The 20,224-nt window shown below is 34.3% G+C and overlaps 1 long non-coding RNA gene across 1 annotated transcript; it reads left to right on the top strand.

Moving 5' to 3' along the window:
• The first annotated feature begins 579 nt into the window (after positions 1-579).
• LOC143062217 (uncharacterized) lies at positions 580-19,691 on the top strand. Its single transcript, XR_012974612.1, has 5 exons — positions 580-730; positions 1,108-1,233; positions 15,742-15,962; positions 17,046-17,189; positions 19,312-19,691. It is a non-coding gene; the product is annotated as an uncharacterized LOC143062217 (long non-coding RNA).
• Positions 19,692-20,224: the final 533 nt, after the last annotated feature.

Raw genomic sequence — 20,224 nt, 5'->3', positions numbered from 1 at the left:
TCACTGAAGAGGCATTGATTGTCGAAACGCAAATTTAATGCAATGGAATTAGTACCACTGCCACTGTGTCGATAACTTAGTTTGTGGACTTTAAATTCTCGAGTTTATCATTAGCCTCATTATCAGTACGTCGGTACTAGCCTGCATATACGGATGTATTTCCATTTAAATTTGCTACTATGCAATTTTGACTTATTTTCTTCAATTAAGGTATATATCACCCTCCTTCTTAGCTTTGATTACTAATCCGGATTTACATTTGGTCCTAACACACATTTATTGTAATTGTGATATATTGAATATTAAAAGTAATAATGTTTCCAACTTTATAATATTACCGTTGCAAATACTATATACGTAAACTAAGTCCATACTAAATATGTTTATACAGTTTTATCTTCAGTCATCTTTTCAATCCGAATTTCCACGTGTTAACCTGTTGAACAACAGGCAGTGAGTGATATATCACAACAGCCTTTATTTTGAACCTGTTCTTAACCAATATGTTAGTATTTAAGTTATATTATCTGATCACTGTCTGCTTTGCATTATTGTAATGAACAATTATAAATAATATGATGATATCTTTAATGACATACAGTACTCATGTACTAACCAAACAAAGTATACTTATATTACTCCTGTCAAAGTGTTTAGTGAAGCTGGAGTTAAAAATTTTGTCGAAAAGGATCTTGATCTAAGGCACATTTTGATCATTTTTGTTCAAAAGGTAAATGCAAGTTACAAATTTCGCATCTGATTCTTTTGTCATTTAACTTTATTCAAATCATAAATTAATCAGAGGAAAAAATGGTCTTGAATGCATCCCTGAATTCAAATACTAATCTTGTTACTTGTCGCTTTAAATTTAAAGATTATTCACATAAGTACATTGAATGCTTGGTTTATTACTACACGTTTTTTTTTATCAAATTTCTCTAAAGAACAATTCCGATGCAAATCCATATATTTATGTAAATTCAAATATTTGAAATAGTTACCAAATGTACCAGGATTATAATTTTGTACGCCAGACGCGCGTTTCGTCTACATAAGACTCATCAGTAACGCTCATATCAAAATATTTATAAGTTTCAAATGTTTCAGTACCAAAACACGCATCGAACTAAATGTTGTGAAGAACCTAAGGTAATAGCTACATATGTGCATGGGGAACATAAGACTTATGGTCAGTTTATTCGACGAAAATAAGGACTCGTGGTTATATGGTATGTATAAATTAAGTTTTAAGGAAATATACTTTAATACAAGGGAGACAAAATATACTAGAGGGACAGTCAAACTCATAGATTTAAAATAAATTTTGACAACGCCATTACAAAAAAATAAAAGAACAAACAGACAAATAATAGTTCAGAAGACAAAACATAGAAAACTAAAGACTTATAATACCCCAGTCCCACTAGGCCACGATCGCACTACGATCTGTGAAGAAAATGCAAATGTTGATGATCGTAGTACGATCGTGTAGATCACAGTAAAGTCCCAGTCCCACTAGACCACGATCGAACCACGCTCACCGCGATCTAAAATAAATTTAGATCGTGATGAGGTCGCGGTATGAGCGGCATGAAAATGTTAATTTTCGTTGCTTTCACGATGCTACTACGTCCTAATTACGCTTCTACAACGATCCCGCTACGATTAAACCACGTTCTCACCGCGCTTATTCTGCGACCTCACTACGCTTATAAAGATCTTTCTACGCTCTTCACGTTCTCGCTACGACCATACCACGAGTTATCCGATTGCAACACGACCTTACTGCGATTATAGCACGTTCTTACCACGATTATGCTACGTTCATATCGCGATCTTACGTTCTCAGCAATACCGTCAATATCGTGTTTCATATCAATATATTAGTTCCATTCCTTCTATTTCTGATTAAAACGGAAATTTCTCGGAAACAATATAGTCATGCCACCAAAATCTACTACAACACGTGAGCGTGGTGGTAGGGGTTGATGTAGAGGCAGAGGGAGCAAAGTATGAACGCCATACTAAACTCCAAATAGTACACAAGAAACTAAAATTAAACATAGTATAAGACTAACAAAGGCCAGGCCTTGTGGTCATAAAACTTTCGAGCAAGATTTTTGTACTCAGACTCGAGAATCAACCAATCAAAATACTGGATACGGTGTTTCGAGCATGATTTTTGTGCTCCAAGCACTGAGTAAAGTTTTATGACTTCAACCCCAGAGGCTCCTGACTTGGGACAGGCGCAAAAATAGTGGGGTTAAACATGTTTGTGAGATCTCAACCCTCCCCATATACCTCTAGCCAATGAAGAAAAGTAAACGCATAACAATATGCACATTAAAATTCAGTTCAAGAGAAGTCCGAGTCTGATGTCAGAAGATGTGACTAAAGAAAATAAAGAAAATGACAATAATACATAAATAACAACAGACTACTAGTAGTTAACTGACATGCCAGCTCCAGACTTCAATTAAACTGATACTGTAAGGGACCTGGGGTAGGCTTCAATATAATTATATCATTTGGTTAAGTCTCCGTTAAGGTTGCAGCATTAACCAATTTTAAACGTGTATATATATGTGTCTGGATGGTCAGCCATTATGGACCAATTGTGCCTGCCTGTAACAGAGAAATATCTGCCCAGCCACAAGACAACTGCCCAAAACGTATAATCTTACTCTTATGAAGTTTAGTGTACCAACACTAAAAATGATTAATGAACAGAAGGATCCATTCCTAGTCAGGAAACCAGTCTTCGCTCATTTGGAAATTGTAAGTTGATTTACCATTTACTGGAGATTTCTATTTCACTAACAATAATGCATAATCCACAGGACTAAATATATTTATTAACACATAAATATAATAATATGGTAAAATACAGGAATAAGATATATTCTTCTAACATTGTTTATATAACTAAGTCACCCTTGACTAAGCCTGGTGATGAAGCATGGATAAATCAGGGTAAGAAAAATCTATATTTAATATTGTGATGGCACATCCAAATTGGGACTGGAACATCTAAATACCAACAATTGGCACATCTATGTAACTAATTATGTCAGGCCGAAAGTAACAGTTTATCCTAGTAAAATCCTAATATATGGTCCCTTGTTAATTATCTATGGTTAGAAAGGTCGATGTGATGAGGAATAACTGCAGGATTACATTATTAACACACTGGGGTAACTGGACAAGGTAGGAACTGACAGCCGGTTTTTATCCTTATTTTCCATTTAATTCTGTGGGTTGATGTGCTGAGTACAAAATGGTATTAAAATTACAATAAATATTCATACCTCTGCTGTGTTGTTATTTCTTTACGAAAATTATTACTGTTGTCACTTTTACAATTTGTAGTTACCCGCCACGGCAGCTATTCGCCATATTATGAAAGCGGCGCTCCTTATATAATAAATTTATATGTCACGTGACATGTATTAGCCAACCATAACAATGAAAACAAAAATGGTGGAACAAGTTGAGCCGGGCAATTGCCTGAACTTTCATGAATTTGGAGTTACTTAAGAGTTAACAGCTTGCCCGGGTGTGGCGCTTTATTAGCTATGACTTTAAGGAAAGCGGGACTGAATTTCATGTTTCCGCGTTTACTGATCTTGCAAAAATATTAAAATCTTAAAGAAATACATAGCAGACGAATTCCTAGACGGTCATGTGACTTTGACTATTGGATAGACAAGGGGAATTCCCGTGTTCTAATACAAGTGTGGTGGTGGATGGTGGCTGATACAAGTGTGGTGGTGGATGGTGACGGACGTCTTTTTATATTGTGCTTCAATTTGAAGAATTACTTGTACTGTTGGCGTTTATTTGTATCAGGAACATATCATAACATTGCATAATAACACTAGCGTGATAAATTTTACCTTTTAAAAAATATTCCTACGAATTTTAGACAGAAAAACATTTTACATGTGACCCGCCAAAATCAAAAAGCGAGAAAACATGGCGGCCCTTGGCTGATAAAGAAGTTTTTGCAGTCCACACACCACTTTTAGATTTTAATAAATAATCTATTCCAAAGTAAATATAATACTTGACATTTTAACAGAAAATTCTTAAATCCAGAAATTTTTATTGTGAAGAAATACTAAAGCTTCGGATTGTGATCCTGCATCAGTGTATGACCCTTTCCATCAAGAAACATTTTATCACTTACATATAGCTGTATTTTAGCTTCATCATCACCAAATATACTTTTATCTGTGTGTGTTTGTGCTTACGCTTGACATTTATTTAAACCTAACTTGCTGTCTGCATTTGTGTTTTCCATATATATACTTTTATACCTGTGTTATCAATTGCTAATGACGGATAAAAAGCTTCTTAAATATTTGAAAAAAAGCTTTGAGCCACCCAACGGCGAACAAATACTCACCCCAGTGGTTCTCACAGATAGTAAGGGGAAATATCTACAAGCACAGTGTAGTTTACTCATTGAAAACAGTATCAGATGGTGGGATAAATCTGGCCGTAACTCTAAACAAGGTCTAAAGTGGTTACGTGATAATTTGGAAACAGAAATTGCACTAATAGGCAATATTTCACTCTATATTTGGGTTGGCACTTGCGACCTCACTGAATACAATCATCCTTATATAAAGCTGAGACAAGAACCTGAAGAAATTGTTCAATCTGTAATAAATAATTTTCAGAAAATTGCTGAAATTCTCAAGAATTACCCAGCTTGTAAATTAACTTTTTTTGAAATATCACCCTACTCAATATATGAATGGAATTCTCGTCGTTCACATCCGGACATTAAACAATTTATTGATCAGGACATCACTCTTGTTAAACATATCCTTCAGATTAATGATCACATCAGATATATAAATAACACATTGGAAAAAAGAACTCCAGGATTTTCAATTGATTTATTTCACCCTATCAATACCTCAAAAAAAGAATCAAGCCGGAAGGCAGTTGATCAATATAATTTCAGTCTTTACAAAGACGGGATCCACCCAGATATCAATCTAGCTCGAGTTTGGCTCAGGAAAATAGCGCATAAAGTCAAGAACGACTGTTGGTAGGCTGTTGGCTAGCGGTCAGGGTGGGACCTTCCACAGGTACCGTTGACACAGTATAGCTAGGCTAGGGTGGGACCTTCCACAGTGTCTAGTTATTTGTGTTGCAACAGTCCTGCCATGTAATATAAAACTGGGCATACAACGTAACGAACAACAATAATGGATCTAGTAAGAAAATCTTTGAGAAAAACCAAAAGTGACAGTAAAATTTCGTGTACAAATCAACGTGAGAATAACTACACACTAAATATTGAGAAATCATTAAAGAAAAAATTAGAATCAACCAAAAGAACAGAAATTGAATATGAAAATACAAAGGGTGGTATAACGTCTAAATTAGATGCAGTTTCCTTTGAACTCTTTATACATGCCTGTGAAAAATTCTACGGGGAATCCAATCTACATGAAATTACCAAAACAACTGCTACTGATAGACAGAGCAACAATGTTCAGTATACTTTCCATATAAAGACAAAAGATTCAGACCCGTTCAATTATACCATTAATGCATACCTTACAAAATGCTCATTATTGATTAATGGGAGAAATACACAACATTTCATAAACAATGATGTGATACATATTCATAAGATTATGTCAAACACAACAATTCAAGGAGCAAAAGTGAATGTTGAACTTTTGAACAAAAATTTAGCCTCAAAATTAGAGTCAGCATTAGAGTCCATTGATCATTCTAAATCATCTTTAGAACCAACATCAGCCATATCCAACCCCCATAAAGCTGTTGAAAAATGTCACAAATGCAATAGAATTTGCAAATCTAGAGCTGTACTATGTCAATTCGGCCATTGGGTGCATTATTCGTGCGACAAACTTTCGGAAAAAGATATACAAACCATTGAGAAAGATGAACAAAACTCCATCTGTAAAAAATGTTCCAATTTATCACTTAAATCACCATCCAGATGTATAACTTTACCAAATAGTTCAGAAATTATCAGAAATAAAAGCATACTATCAACTGGAACCTCCACTTTAGCAAAAACTCTACTACTAGAAGAAATACAATGTAATGGTTGTGATGTCACTTTGGATAAAATAGAAAATAAATGTGTCAACTGTGATATGACATTTCATAATCAATGTTTAGATAAAACAACCGACCAATGTTTCTCATGTACTAGTATTGGAATTGAGGACCAAGATACCGTCATAAACTCAGTAAATTTTCATCAAACTGTAGTGAAACAAACATCTCACAATCTTCAAAATTTAGACATCAACAATTCTGGTCCTACACCAAATTTGATAACATCTGTAAGCTCTGCCAAAAACACGGCCAATTTAGATAAACAGTCAGATCATAACACTGTCAACACTCAAAATGAAATACAAACATCAAGTAAGATGAAAGAATTAAGAACTCTAGAACTAAAATTGAAAAAGAAAGAGGAGCAATTAAAAATAAAGGAAGCAATGTTCAACGAAGATATGAAAGAAAAAACAAAGATTATGGATAGATTACATAAAGCTGAAATAAGAAACATTGAGCTCGAAAATACAATCAAAACTTTACAGACTAGAATTGAGCAAATACCTATAAATTCAGTAGTAAACAACTCTAATCCAACAAATTCTCAATCTAAAATTAAAGAGGAGGAAGATGAACTGATTATTGGCATGAGAAAAAGGGTCACAAAATTTGTACTTAATAAAATCGACAAAGAATTGAACAAATTAGAATCAAACAATGATCATTCAGAACACAATACTGAAACGAGTTCTAATCCTCAATACAATTATGAAAGACAAAACTACTCTGATAATTATTGGAATTACAACAATGGCTATTCAGGACAGTATAGAGATACTCAACCTTATTATAACTATCATCATAATTGGCAACAAGGACACAATGAAGACTCTTCGTCGTACCAAAATACAGAGATTACTCACAACATCTGTACAGACAATCTTATTGAGATACAACCTACAAATGTTCACACGTCTACAATAAACTCAAAACCTGTGAATACTCAGCACACAACGTATTGTGACAAAAACAAGCTGCCAAAGTTCAATTGCAACTTAGAGGAAGTGAATAGAAATTCTAAGAATAGTGAAAAGCATACAAACCAATCGCAAACTCAAAATTCTGAACATTATTTTTCTACTATTGGACAGCCACTATATTTTCATCCAACTCCTCAACAAACTCATTTTTTACAACTGGCCAGCCTCAACCCCAGCAGATACAAAGAACCGAACTTGTAAATAATGAGAAAGATGTAAATACTTGTACATATGAGACTCTGAATATTTTAGATTTTAATTGTAAAAATATCTTAACCTGTGGCCCGTTTTTTAAAGAAACAGAAAGTGATGTTGACATTTTTCTTTTACAAGAACATTGGTTATTTGATTGCCAGTTACCTCTACTAAATGAAATCAATGATAAATTTACTGGAGTTGGCAAAGCTGTTGATACATTGGACCCAATTCCCCCTATTCAAATGCCTAGAAGCTATGGTGGCACTGCTATTTTATGGAAAAAAGAATTAGACACTCTTATAACACCTTTAACCATAGAAAATGAGAGGATACAAGGAATTGAAATATCTGGTGAACCCAATCTTATCATACTTTCTGTATATTTGCCTTGTAAAGGTACTTCTGACCATATAGATGAATTTCAAGACTGCACAGCTCTTCTAAATGAAATAGTCTGCACCTACAAACTTACTCATCAAATTATTATAGGTGGTGATCTTAATGAAGATATCATAAATGGTCCATCCTCACAAAGAAAGGCCTCCTTTATTGAATTTATGGAAGATCATTCTTTAGAAACAAAATTTACTGGCAGCACATTTATACACTCTAATGGCCATGATACCACAGCTATTGACTATTTTCTATACCAGAATTAATATAAACATTCTGTTCTTGAAATCAAGAAACTAGACATAGGTGCTAATGTCTCAGACCATTATCCAATTAAAATGGTCCTTCAACATCGCCGTTATTTAATTCAGCAAAAATCACTGAATGATTTTTTAAAACCTACATGTAAGATTAACTGGGATAGAATTGATAAGGAAAAGTGTGAAAACAACATTAACTCCAAACTCTCAAATAAGAACTCAGAAATTAAATCTGTTGAAGACATAACCAATGCATTTACTCAACTCAATGAAATCATTAAACAGTCTACTCAAGCTCTGATCCCAACTAGAAAAATTGGCAGGAAAAGACCAAAACTGCAAGTTATGAATGAAGAAATTAAAGTCGCTCTCAAAAACAAAAAGATTGCATTTTTTAAATGGAAAATTAATGGTAGACCGAAAGAGACTGATAATTTATATTTGAAAAATAAAAAAACAAACAACATATGCTTTAAGAAAAGAATGTAGACTGGAAGTTGCTAAAAGAAGGCTATGTGAACGTCAAAAATTGGTTGATGCTAGAACAGCGGATCGTAAAATGTTCCACAAGATCATTAAAAATCAAAGAGGAAAATTATCAAAGTTTATTGACCAGTTAAATGTCGATGATGAGATATTTTATAATGAAGATATAATAGAGGGCTGGAGTACACATTTCCATCAACTGGCAAAGAAAATACCAAATCCTGATTATGACAATGAATATTTTGAGTTGATTGAAAATGAAGCTAAAATTATAATAGACATTTGCAAACAGCGTTTCAAACATTGCCCAATAACAAACAAAGAAATGGAAAAAGCAATATCTGATTTAAATAGAAATAAAGCAGTTGACTACTTTGGCATTAATCCAGAAAACATCATACATGGTGGAAAACTACTTCAACAATATTTACAATTACTTTTTGATAAATCATTTGAATTTGGCTGCATATCTGACATTCTCAAAATTGGAATATTGTTCCCAGTATATAAGAATAAGGGTGATATTAAAAGTGCTAAAAACTACCGTGGTATTACCGTAACTCCAACATACTCCAAGCTTATAGAGAAAATAATCAAGATAAGGGAGAATCCAGTTATCTTGAAAAATCAGAATCCACTCCAAAGAGGATTTACAGAAAACACCACCCCTCTATTATGTGAACTTATGATCGAAGAGTTTGAACGTGAGAGCAAAGATTTAAAACTTCCAACATATATAGCCCTTTTAGATGGTAAATCTGCATTTGATGTAGTTGTTCATTCAAATTTAATACGGAGATTATATCAAGCCGGTATTTCAGACCAATCTATAATATTAATAGATAGCTTATATAAAAATGCAACTTCATGCGTAAAATGGAGAAACAACACTTCACAGATCTTTGAGATAGAACAGGGTGTACGACAGGGTGGAGCCATTAGCGCTGATTTATATAAACTATATGTTAATCCGCTATTGAATATTCTAAGTGGAACAGGACTGGGTGGACATATAGGTGACATTGGATGCTGTGCCCCAACTTGTGCTGATGATGTAGCCATAATTTCAAACAATCCTATGGAACTTCAAATGTTGATAGACCTTGCTGCCAACTTCAGTAAGAGAGAGGGCTACACGTTGCAACCAACAAAAAGTGTAGTCATACCAATTAGTACCTCTACTAAATCTATTGAAATCAATGAAAACTATTGGAACATCAATAAAAATCCGATCCCAGTTGTAGAACATTCCACACACATTGGAATACAAAAATGTCAAAAAAATTCTGCAAAACTTACTGCTGAGGAGAACATGAAAAAGCAAGACGATCACTCTATAGTCTTATGGGTACAGGTCTACATAGAAAGAATGGATTGGATCCTGGAACAGCCATAACGATCCTATATACTTATGTCATGCCTATTTTAACCTATGGCCTTGAAATCTTACTTCCATCTGGCCGTATTTTGGATTCTATACATCAATTCCATAAGAAAATGATAAAACAAATACTGTCATTAGCCAAAAATACAGCTGATCCTGCGGTATACATTTTAAGTGGATCTCTACCTATAGAGGCTGAACTACATCTCAAAGCATTATCTCTATACGGAAATATTACAAGAGCAGATAGATCTACCATTGAATGGAGACTAGCAGAAAGACAACTACATTTAAAGACAAACCAAAGTAATAGTTGGTTCATCCAAATCAAGAAAATATGTTTGAAATATGACATTTTTGACTGTCAGGATTTTTTAAATAACCCTTTAGGAAAATTGCAATGGAAAAGTTTAATCACCAAAAAAATACATACCTATTGGAATGACAAAATTAATAAAGAATCAGAGAAATACTCCAGCTTAAAATACATATCTGGTGAATATATGGCAAAAAGAATACATCCAATTCTTACAACAAATACATCAAATTGTAGAGACATAATCAAATTACCCATTAGGACCAGATTTGCAACTGGCAATTACATCTTACAGACAAATAGAGCAGAATTTAATCAAAATGATGTATCTGCCGTCTGCAGAGTTTGCGGTAAAGAGGATGAAACCATTTCACATTTTCTGATTTCATGTACACCTTTAGAAACTGAAAGAATGTCTCTCTTGAAATCTCTCCGAGAACAATATATCAAAGTGCTAGAACTACTAAACATTAATATGCATGATATAGATGAAGACTTCATCCATGTTATTATCAATCCATATCATCTAGTAAATTATTGTGGTACCTCTCTAACCAGTGAACTTTGTGCTTTTATTAACATCCATATAGAGCCTGCTTGTAGAACATTAATATATAAGCTTCATTTACACAGATACAAACTTTTAAATTTAGATCAGAAAAGATCTAGAAAAAATAATTTAAGATCATAGCCCTATTTAATGAAAAAAAAAAGTTGTGTGTGGACTGCAAATCTCATATTTTCTATTAAGGACTCATTTTTAGATTTTATAGATGAGAACGTGTGTGATTTGTGTGTAAAGATATACCGACATTTGTAAATAGTGTACATCGTTATATATATCCTATTGGTGATTGGATATTGTAATTCACTACTGTATGACATTCTATTGGTGAAGGGATATATTGACTTCATACTGAAGGTGTGCCTATATTGGCAGAAAATATACAGATACAGATACATGGCGATCGATTTCGATCAGCTGAGAATCAATAAAATTCTATTTTACTTCTTATCGAAAACATGTAAAGATAATTATTACAAAAATAAAGCAGCAGTTAAACGTGGAAATGGTACGGCTTTTACTTGTATACGATTTTAAGCCCTGTGAAATTTATGAAAAGAAACAACAAACATGACTAACTTTGAACTTCTGAACAAGTTAACAAATTATGAAATATTTCCATTGAAACTATTTCCTGGCTTGCAACAAGAAAAATCATTATATATCTTAACATAACAAAGGGTCTTAGCCAAACATTATCAACAAGAACTTGTAAATTGGCAAAACATGAAAAATAAATGGAAATGTTGATTTCCAAAGATTAAAAAAAATGTCGGGGGGGGGGGGGAGGGGTACACCCTGCACATTACAATACTATACACATAAGTAGTATAATACTTGTCATCAAGATATGTCGGAACGACCAATCAAACCTAAATTACAACCTATTGCTGGTCCATAAAGCTCGAATGACGATATTTTAGTGAACGATAGCAGAGATGACACAGATGTGTCAATATATATAGGAAGATGTGGTATGAGTGCCAATGAGACAACTCTACATCAACGTGAAAATCTATAAAAGTAAACCATTATGGGCAAATATACGGCCTTCAATACAGAGCCTTGGCTCACACCGAACAGCACGCTATAAAGGGCCCAAAAATTACTAATGTTAAACCATTTAAACGGGAAAAAACAACGGTCTAATTTATATAAAAACAAGAAGCATGTTTGAGCCGTTAGAGCAAATGGATAAATACATTCAGACAAACAGAATCTAGGGAGTTTTTTTTATATATTTTATGTGAAAATTACAATAAAAATGATGGTCATAGTGTGAACGTAGTAAGGTCGTGAGAAGAGCGTGATGAGGACGGCAAGGGCGTGCTAGAATCGTACTATGGTCGTGAACAGCGTGGTAAAGTCGTAGTGGAAGCGTAGTTGGGTCGCGGTGAGAACGTGATGGTCGTAGTAAGGTCGTGATAACGTCGCTGTGAGATCGTAGCGCAATCTCTCCGAATAGAATGTACAGCGACCTTTGCTATCTTACTACGATCTTAGTGCGCTCTCACTACGCTTATACTACGACCTAATTTCGCCACGACCGCACCATGATTGTTTTGAACATGTTCAAAGTTGGCCACGCTCTTCACGATCTTGAAGACTTCACCACGACCGTGGTACGACCTTACTACGACCTACACGATCGTACCACGATCATCAAAATTTGCATTTTTTCACAGATCGTAGTGCGATCGTGGCCTAGTGGGACTGGGGTATAAGGTCGTATCACGGTCGATGTGAGGTCTTCAAGGTCGTATCACGGTCGATGTGAGGTCTTCAAGGTCGTGATGAGCGTGGCCAACTTTGAACATGTTCAAAACAATCGTGGTGCGGTCGTGGCGAAATCAGATCGTAGTAGAAGCGTAGTGAGAGCGCACTAAGGTCGTAGTAAGATCGCAAAGGTCGCTGTACCATCGTAGCGAAAGCGTGATTATATTTGGAGAGACTACACTACGATCTCACTACGACCATCACGTTCTCACCGCGACCTAACTACGCTTCCACTCCGACTATACCACGTTTACGCCACGCTGTTCTAGACCATAGTACGATTCTAGCACGCCCTTGTCGTCCTCATCACGCTCTTCTTACGATATGATTACGTTCATACTACGACAATCATTCTCATTGTTATTTCCACATAAAATATATTATATAGATTAGACCTTTGGTTCCCTATTGAATGGTTTAACACTAGTAACTTTGTGGACCCTGTATAGCTTGCTGTTCGGTGTGAGCCTCGGCTCCGTGTTGAAGGCCGTACCTTTGCCTAAAATGGTTTACTTTTATAAATTGTTACTTGGATGAAGAGTTGTCCCATTGGCGCTCATACCACATCTTCCTACATCTATTGACACATCTGCCTGTGTCATCTCTGCTATCGTTCACTAAAATATCGTTATTTGAGCTGCTTTATGTACCAGCAAAAGGTTGGAATTTAGGTTGGATTGGTTGGTCCGAAATCTATTCTTGATCAGGATTCGTTATTCTGTCCCTACATCAATCCCTACCACCACGCCCACGTAATCTAGAAGGTTTGGTGGCATGACTGTATTGTTTCTGAGAAATCTATGTATTAATCAGAAATAGAAGGAATGGAATTGTATTGATATGGAATACGATGTTGACGTTATCACTGATAACGTAGTAAGATCGCGGTATGAACGTAGCATAATCGTGGTAAGAAAGTACTATGATTGCAGTAAAAGCGTGGTAAGATGGTGTTGCAATCGGATAACTTGAGGTATGGTCGTAGTGAGAAAATGAAAAGCATAGAAAGATCTTGATAAGCGTAGTGAGGTCGCAGAATAAGCGCGATGAGAACGTGGTATAATCGTAGCAGGATCGTTGTAGAAGCGTAATGAGGACGTAGTAGCATCGTGAAAGCAATCAAAATTTACATTTTCATGCCGCTCATACCACGACCTCACCACGATCTGAATTTATTTTAGATCGCGATTAGTGTAGTGCGATCGTGGTCTAGTGGGACTGGGGCTTAAGTGTTACACGAACCCAACCAAACACTGGGGATGATCTCAGATGCTCCCGAAGGATAAGCAGATCCTGCTGCACATGTGACACCCGTCGTGTTGCTTATGTTATTAAAATCCGATAAATAGTCTAATTCGGTAGGTGACATTCGTGAAAAGAGAAGGGTATTGTAGTGACGACATATCCAATATCATCTGTGAAACGGTTATTCCATAACGGTCAACCAACTCGTAACGGCGTCCGTAAATATTTTTTTGTCATAAAGTTTTGTTTTCAACCGACCCTCATTGTCAAGTTCAATACATTATGACATCACTTTTAAAGTATGCAAATCATTACATATGGCACCATTAAGGAATATTGATAGATTGCATGATTGATTGATTTGTGTTTAATGCCCATTCAGCACTTTTAGCTATTCCGTAGTGGTCAGCTTTTAGTGCTGAGGAATATAAGTAAAACATTGACATTAACTAATACAAAACCATTACGAAACAAATATAAATGCTCAACAGACTAACTAAAATTAAGATTAATCAAATATGTTTCCTGTGCAAAAAAATATAAAAAACAGAGATAAATATGGTCATATGGACAAGTAGAAATATGGAGTTGTATTCATTTGCCATAAAATAAACGGACTGCGTTTGACTTTCCTTGAGTTTGGTGGATTTATATATCAACCGCCACTTGGTTTTCCCCCTTTGAACTCGATCTTGCCTGACTTAATTGTGCACAAAAATTATGAAAAATTTATACAAATATTCTTAAAGACGAAAACTTGCAAAGTATTTAAATTTCATTTTCCAGGTCAATTGTGCCTCAGGAAGTTTGAACCTCAGCTCTTGGTTAATTACATCCCAGTTCCTTTGTTCTAACAGGGGTGATCTGAGCCGGATCACCCCTACCAGATCACCCCAGTTTGAGTTTCTTTGTTATGCATGCTTTCCTTTGTTCTGTTACATTTTGGCGGGAATGTCAAGTCTACTATAAAACTTATAATTAATTATACGGAAAAAACTATCTATCTAAATTCATGTAGAAAAAAATCCAATGTATATGCTGGGATTCGAACTCAAGACTTTTAGCATATCAAGCCACGACACATACCACTACACCAAGACGACTGGATACGAAATAATAGTAATTTGACATACTTACAGGAAGCAAGATCTTTTTATAAGTGGGGCGAGTTGTCAGACCTTTATTTAGTGGGGTTTTAACCTTTTTCGTTAATAAGTGAGTTTTCAGACTGATTGTTCAATTTGATTTTACACTTTTTCAAAGTGAGGAAAGTCGGTAAACAATAGTGGGACGATATTTTTATAAAGTGGCGATATAGTGTAGGCCGATTGCAAGTGGGGCGAGTTGACATTGTTTGATATCTACTCATCGTGTTTGGGGGTGAAAAAGGGTATACATCATATAGTTATATATATAAAGTATATTGTTATGGTTGTGTTGCGTTCTAAACTAGATTTTATGAATTGTAAATGGTTTTTCGTCTAATCTAAAACAGCTGGGATGTAAAATAGTTATCCCAGTCGGACCATCGGGGTAATCTTACACTAACACACCGCGTCCTTGTGGGATAACTATTAATTAACATCTTCTTCTAAGTCCGCTGGTAAAGGTCTAATCATAACCTTCCTGCGGGAAAAAATTACCTTTGTTAGGGTTTACTATTTTTTGTACAGTTTCCTTTTTTCATATACATCCGAACTCGGTAAGTTATTTATCATCCTACATTTACCATTAATCAGGTGTTGTGTCCTTGATGAATGTAAATTAAGAAAAGAGCTATGGGCGAATAAAAAGTATTTACTGCTATTTTCTTTAAATGAAAAAACAGGGTCATGCCAAATGAATAATATAATCAAAATGCAAACACCTTTCCTGTTTTTTATATACATGAACTGAAAATAAAAGATGAAAGAATCGTTTATCCTGTTGAACTTACAGCTATACAAAAGCATTGTACCTCATCATTCTAGCTGTAACGTAAAAAATGACATTAGTAATCGTGTAGTGTATTTTTGTTGCAGCATACAAACATGACGAAGGTAAAAAAAAAACAAGAAAATGTTACTGTTATGTTTTACTTTGGTGCTTGTGGCATTCCTAATGTTTGCAACTTCATTTGCAACTCTCTATTTTATCGACATAAACTATTCAACTGGAGTACACAATGCTGGCTTATGGAAGTACTGCAAACCTGTATATGATAAAACGACATGCATAAACACAAAAATTGAAGTGGACTTCCGTAAGTATTCAACAATTGTTAGGTTTTTTTTTTAAGCTCTAATACATCCAGATTTCTATCTATGTTGATCTATCGCCAACGATGAGTTCTATGAAGTTCAAAGTAACGTTATGCAAATCTTGCGGGACCGAATTATATTTAAAATTCGGTTTAAACATATGTATTTAAAGTGGATCGGGAAACCAGTTATTGCAACTTATGTTAATCCCTCTCCACTTTTTCTGGTACGAGTGCTGGTGCCAGTGCTGCCTTGTAGCCGCATTAGCCTGCTCTTTCTCGAAATCTCTCTTAACACGGGCCAGCCATTTATCGTCCCCTTCCGATGGACTATCATCATTCCTCAAGACCATACTTGCAAATTGTGTCAATTGCATGAATTTTATGTAGATGAAACGACAGTCTAGCTTACGGAATTTTACCAACGTGTTTCGAATAATTTAACATCTCATACACAGTATATCTACAAAAAAATAACCTTTCAAGTATGTATACTCTATTTCAGAACGTTGAAACACTCCGAAGCAAAAATTCCACAAAAAAAGCTTTCTGCTTTTTTTAAGGATACAAGGTGATTCATAAAACTTTTAAAAAAATGAATAAAACGTTCATGTTTGACTTGATTGAAATGGTTACAAGAGAGACATACCGTTCCTTACAGATGTTCAAACTTCATTAATCCATAAAATAAATATACAACTGACGGTATCGCATGAACTCCAAATAGAACGAGATAGGACATTTAGTCAAACACAATCATGAATATATCGAAAAATGAAAATTACAAATCAGACAAAATGTTGAGGGTTTAAAAAAGACTGTAGTAAGCTAATCTTATGGAAGTTGATTTTTTTTATCACAAAAGAAAAATACTATTTTCCAAAGAAATCAATTGCATCACTGATAAAATGATAATCTATCGTATTCATTACCCGAACGACTCAAATGACCTACAAAATTCTGAAGTTAAGTTATCAAAACTCTGTTTTAACAGTGGGATGTTTATACATAACGTGAAGGGCTAGATCTGCAAAATTGAAAACAATTAGTTTAAATAATGTTATCCTCTCTTTCTCGTTTTGAAAGCGTATGTGAAAGTTTGTCAAGCGATGTCTATAATGGCTCTAGTGTACGGCATAGTTGGCGTGGTATCAATAGGTTTGAGACTGTTCTGTTTCCAAGAGAGAAAAATATGGCAAATTATTGCTATTGTAACTATGTTCGCTATGGGTAAGTTTTTTTAATATAAACTTTTCATAGATTCAAAAATAATTGAATTTAGTTTATACAGTTAGATATAGGAAGATTTGGTATGAGTGCCAATGAGACAACTTTCCATCCAAGTCACAATTTTTAAAAGTAAACCATTATAGGTTAATATACGGTCTTCAAAACCTACCGAGCAGCAAGATATAAAGGGTCCAAAAATTTACCATTCAAACGAAAAAAAAACCAATGGTATATTCTATATAAAAAACGAGAAACACTTATGAACCACATTAACAAACGACGCATAGATAGCTGTAAAACATATTAGAAAAAACTTTTCAAAATATTTTGTATTCAATGCTTTTTAAGGTGGCTGGGGCGTCTAAATTAAAATCCATAGACTTTTCGCGATACAAGTTGTTTAAAATTGACAGATTGTATATAGAGTATGCATGGAAAATCCTATTTTGTTTGATAAAAAGAAAATTATACCATATAAGTTTAAGATAAAATGTGAGAAGATGCCTCTTATAACATGCCTTCAGATAAAAATAAATAAAAATGGGGTCACCGTACTTGTTTTCTTGCTACATATTAAAATAGGTTAGTTCACGACACTTTCTATTGTAAAATTACTTTATCTGAGTTATATCCCCTTATTTGGCAAGGTTGAAAAAATGATCTAAACAAAAATATTGTTTCTTTTAGAAAATACAGCCGTAAATATGAATCAACACATACTGTTCTATCTAAACATTAGAAGTCTTACGCATGAATGACGTACTACTCTCAAAATTTGCACATGTCATTAAAAATCTCAATCCGAATTGTTATCTGGTACTTCAAAATCCAAGATGGAGGAAGACACCCGAGCCACCTTAATAGCGTATTTGATTTATTCTCTTGATTATTTGATTTGTAAGTCACTGATGGTGTTATATTCACGAAACGTTCGTCCACAAACCCAGGTTCAACCCACCATTTTTGGCAAATGGCAATTGTTATATAATAGTTCGTTTCTGTGTGTGTTGCACTTAAGTGTTGTGTTTCTGTTGAGTCGTTGTTCTCCTTTTATATTTGATGTGTTTCCATCAGTTTTAGTTTGTAACCCGGATTTGGTTTTTTTTCTCAATCAATTTATAAATTTCGAACAGCGAATATACTATTGTTAAAACTGAGAATGGAAATGGGGAATGAGTCAAAGAGACAACAACCCGACCATAAAACAGACAAAAAGGTCACCAATAGGTCTTCAATGTTGATTTTATGTACCAAAGTATAAGCCTGTCATCTTTGATACACTTTCTTTAAATAGTTGAGCACTCATTAAAACCAGACACCACACATGTTACATTACATAACAGAATGTTTAAGGAACTGTAAATTATCAATCGAATGTAAATTATTTTGTTTACCTTTTTACTAGATAATTTTGGTTTTTCCTTTTTTATTTCTGATCTCCTTGCATTGTAACACCAGAAAGTAATAAAAAAAAGCAATTTTGGGATAAAACATGTTCTTTGATCGGATTGTTGTCTCTTTGACAAACCCCTCGTTCCTATTCTCTATTTTATCTTGTAAAAAAGCCGTCATAGCACAGATAAGTTTTCCATTTCCGTTCACAAAAGGATAACTCTGTATTATATCATATAAACACACCACAAGTTGCGAACTAGGAGGTTTGGCAAGCCCGAAAACCAGGTTCAACCCACCATTTTTTTCTTAAAATGTCCTGTACCAAGTCAGGATAATGGCCATTGTTATATTATAGTTCGTTTCTGTTTGTGTTACATTTTAGTGTTGTGTTTCTGTAGTGTCGTAGTCATGGTAGTTCTTCTCTTATATTTGATGTTTTCCCCTCAGTTTTAGTTTGTAACACGGATTTTTGTTTCTCAACCGATTTATGAATTTCGAACATTTTTTTTGTATCGTTTGGTCGTTGTCTCTGTGACGGGTACCTATGTTCTTCAAATAATATCAACAATTGACCTTCTATCCACTAGCATTATAATAAATGCTTGCTTATATATTTGACCTGTGATACTGGAATACACAATCGATCGTTTTGTTTCGAGTTTTATTTTTTTATTTTTGTTTCATTTTGTAAGTTTCACATTTATTAAATATTTATTTTTTCTTTCAGTTTTTTACACTCTTGTACCAATTGGGCTTTTCATTTTCTGTGTACATGCAGGACTTGGAAGATTGGCTAAACTAGGCTACTCATTTATTTTATGTGTCCTAGGTGAAATTATTGCTGTAATTTCTAGCATCGTTATGATAAAATACTTGGTACGTTGCAAGAAGGTACGAGTGAATAATGCAACGAATATACCACGTAGAGAATTGTAAAACATCATAACTTAGCAGATGGAGCAGGTACACCAAGAGAGAAACTGTTACAAAAGGGTGGCATTTACAAAAAGGAAAGAAGTTGTTACATTTTGTCATTCATGACAGTTCCAACTTATTACTGTGTTAAACTAGTTTAACTTATACTAATAAATGTAACATTTTGAAAAATGAACAATATTGACGTGGCTTATTAATGTACTAGTATGATTTCTCTATGCGAGTACATCCCATTAACATCAACACTTTCATATTGTTTTTTCACTATTATAGTTACATCAAGAAATTGGTTAGGATGAATAAGCCTGAAACATTTAATTGAAACATCATCGTTTTTTAATGTATTTCAAATTAGTTTTTAAATTATTGGTTACCTTTTTTCATATATCACAGTTTAAATTTTTTCGTTTGCCGTGTTTCACATTTGTTATATTGGGACATATTTAAGCTCGCTGTGTGGTTTGTGTTTTGCTATTTGTAGATTCTACTTTCAACTTCATTTTGGTCTCTAGTGTCCTATTGACAATTATACCACATCTTTATAATTGCATTAGGGACCAAACAGAATATATCAAGAAGTAAAATCACAAAAATACTGAAAATTCAAAACGCCCCTAATCAAATGGCAAATCAAATGTTTAATCACGTCAAACGCATGGATAACAACTATCATTTTCCTGACTTAGTACAGGCATTTTCTGTCG

Source organism: Mytilus galloprovincialis, chromosome 2 (genome assembly GCF_965363235.1).
Source record: "Mytilus galloprovincialis chromosome 2, xbMytGall1.hap1.1, whole genome shotgun sequence".
NCBI lineage: Eukaryota > Metazoa > Mollusca > Bivalvia > Mytilida > Mytilidae > Mytilus > Mytilus galloprovincialis.
This window is presented reverse-complemented; position numbering and strand designations above follow the sequence as displayed.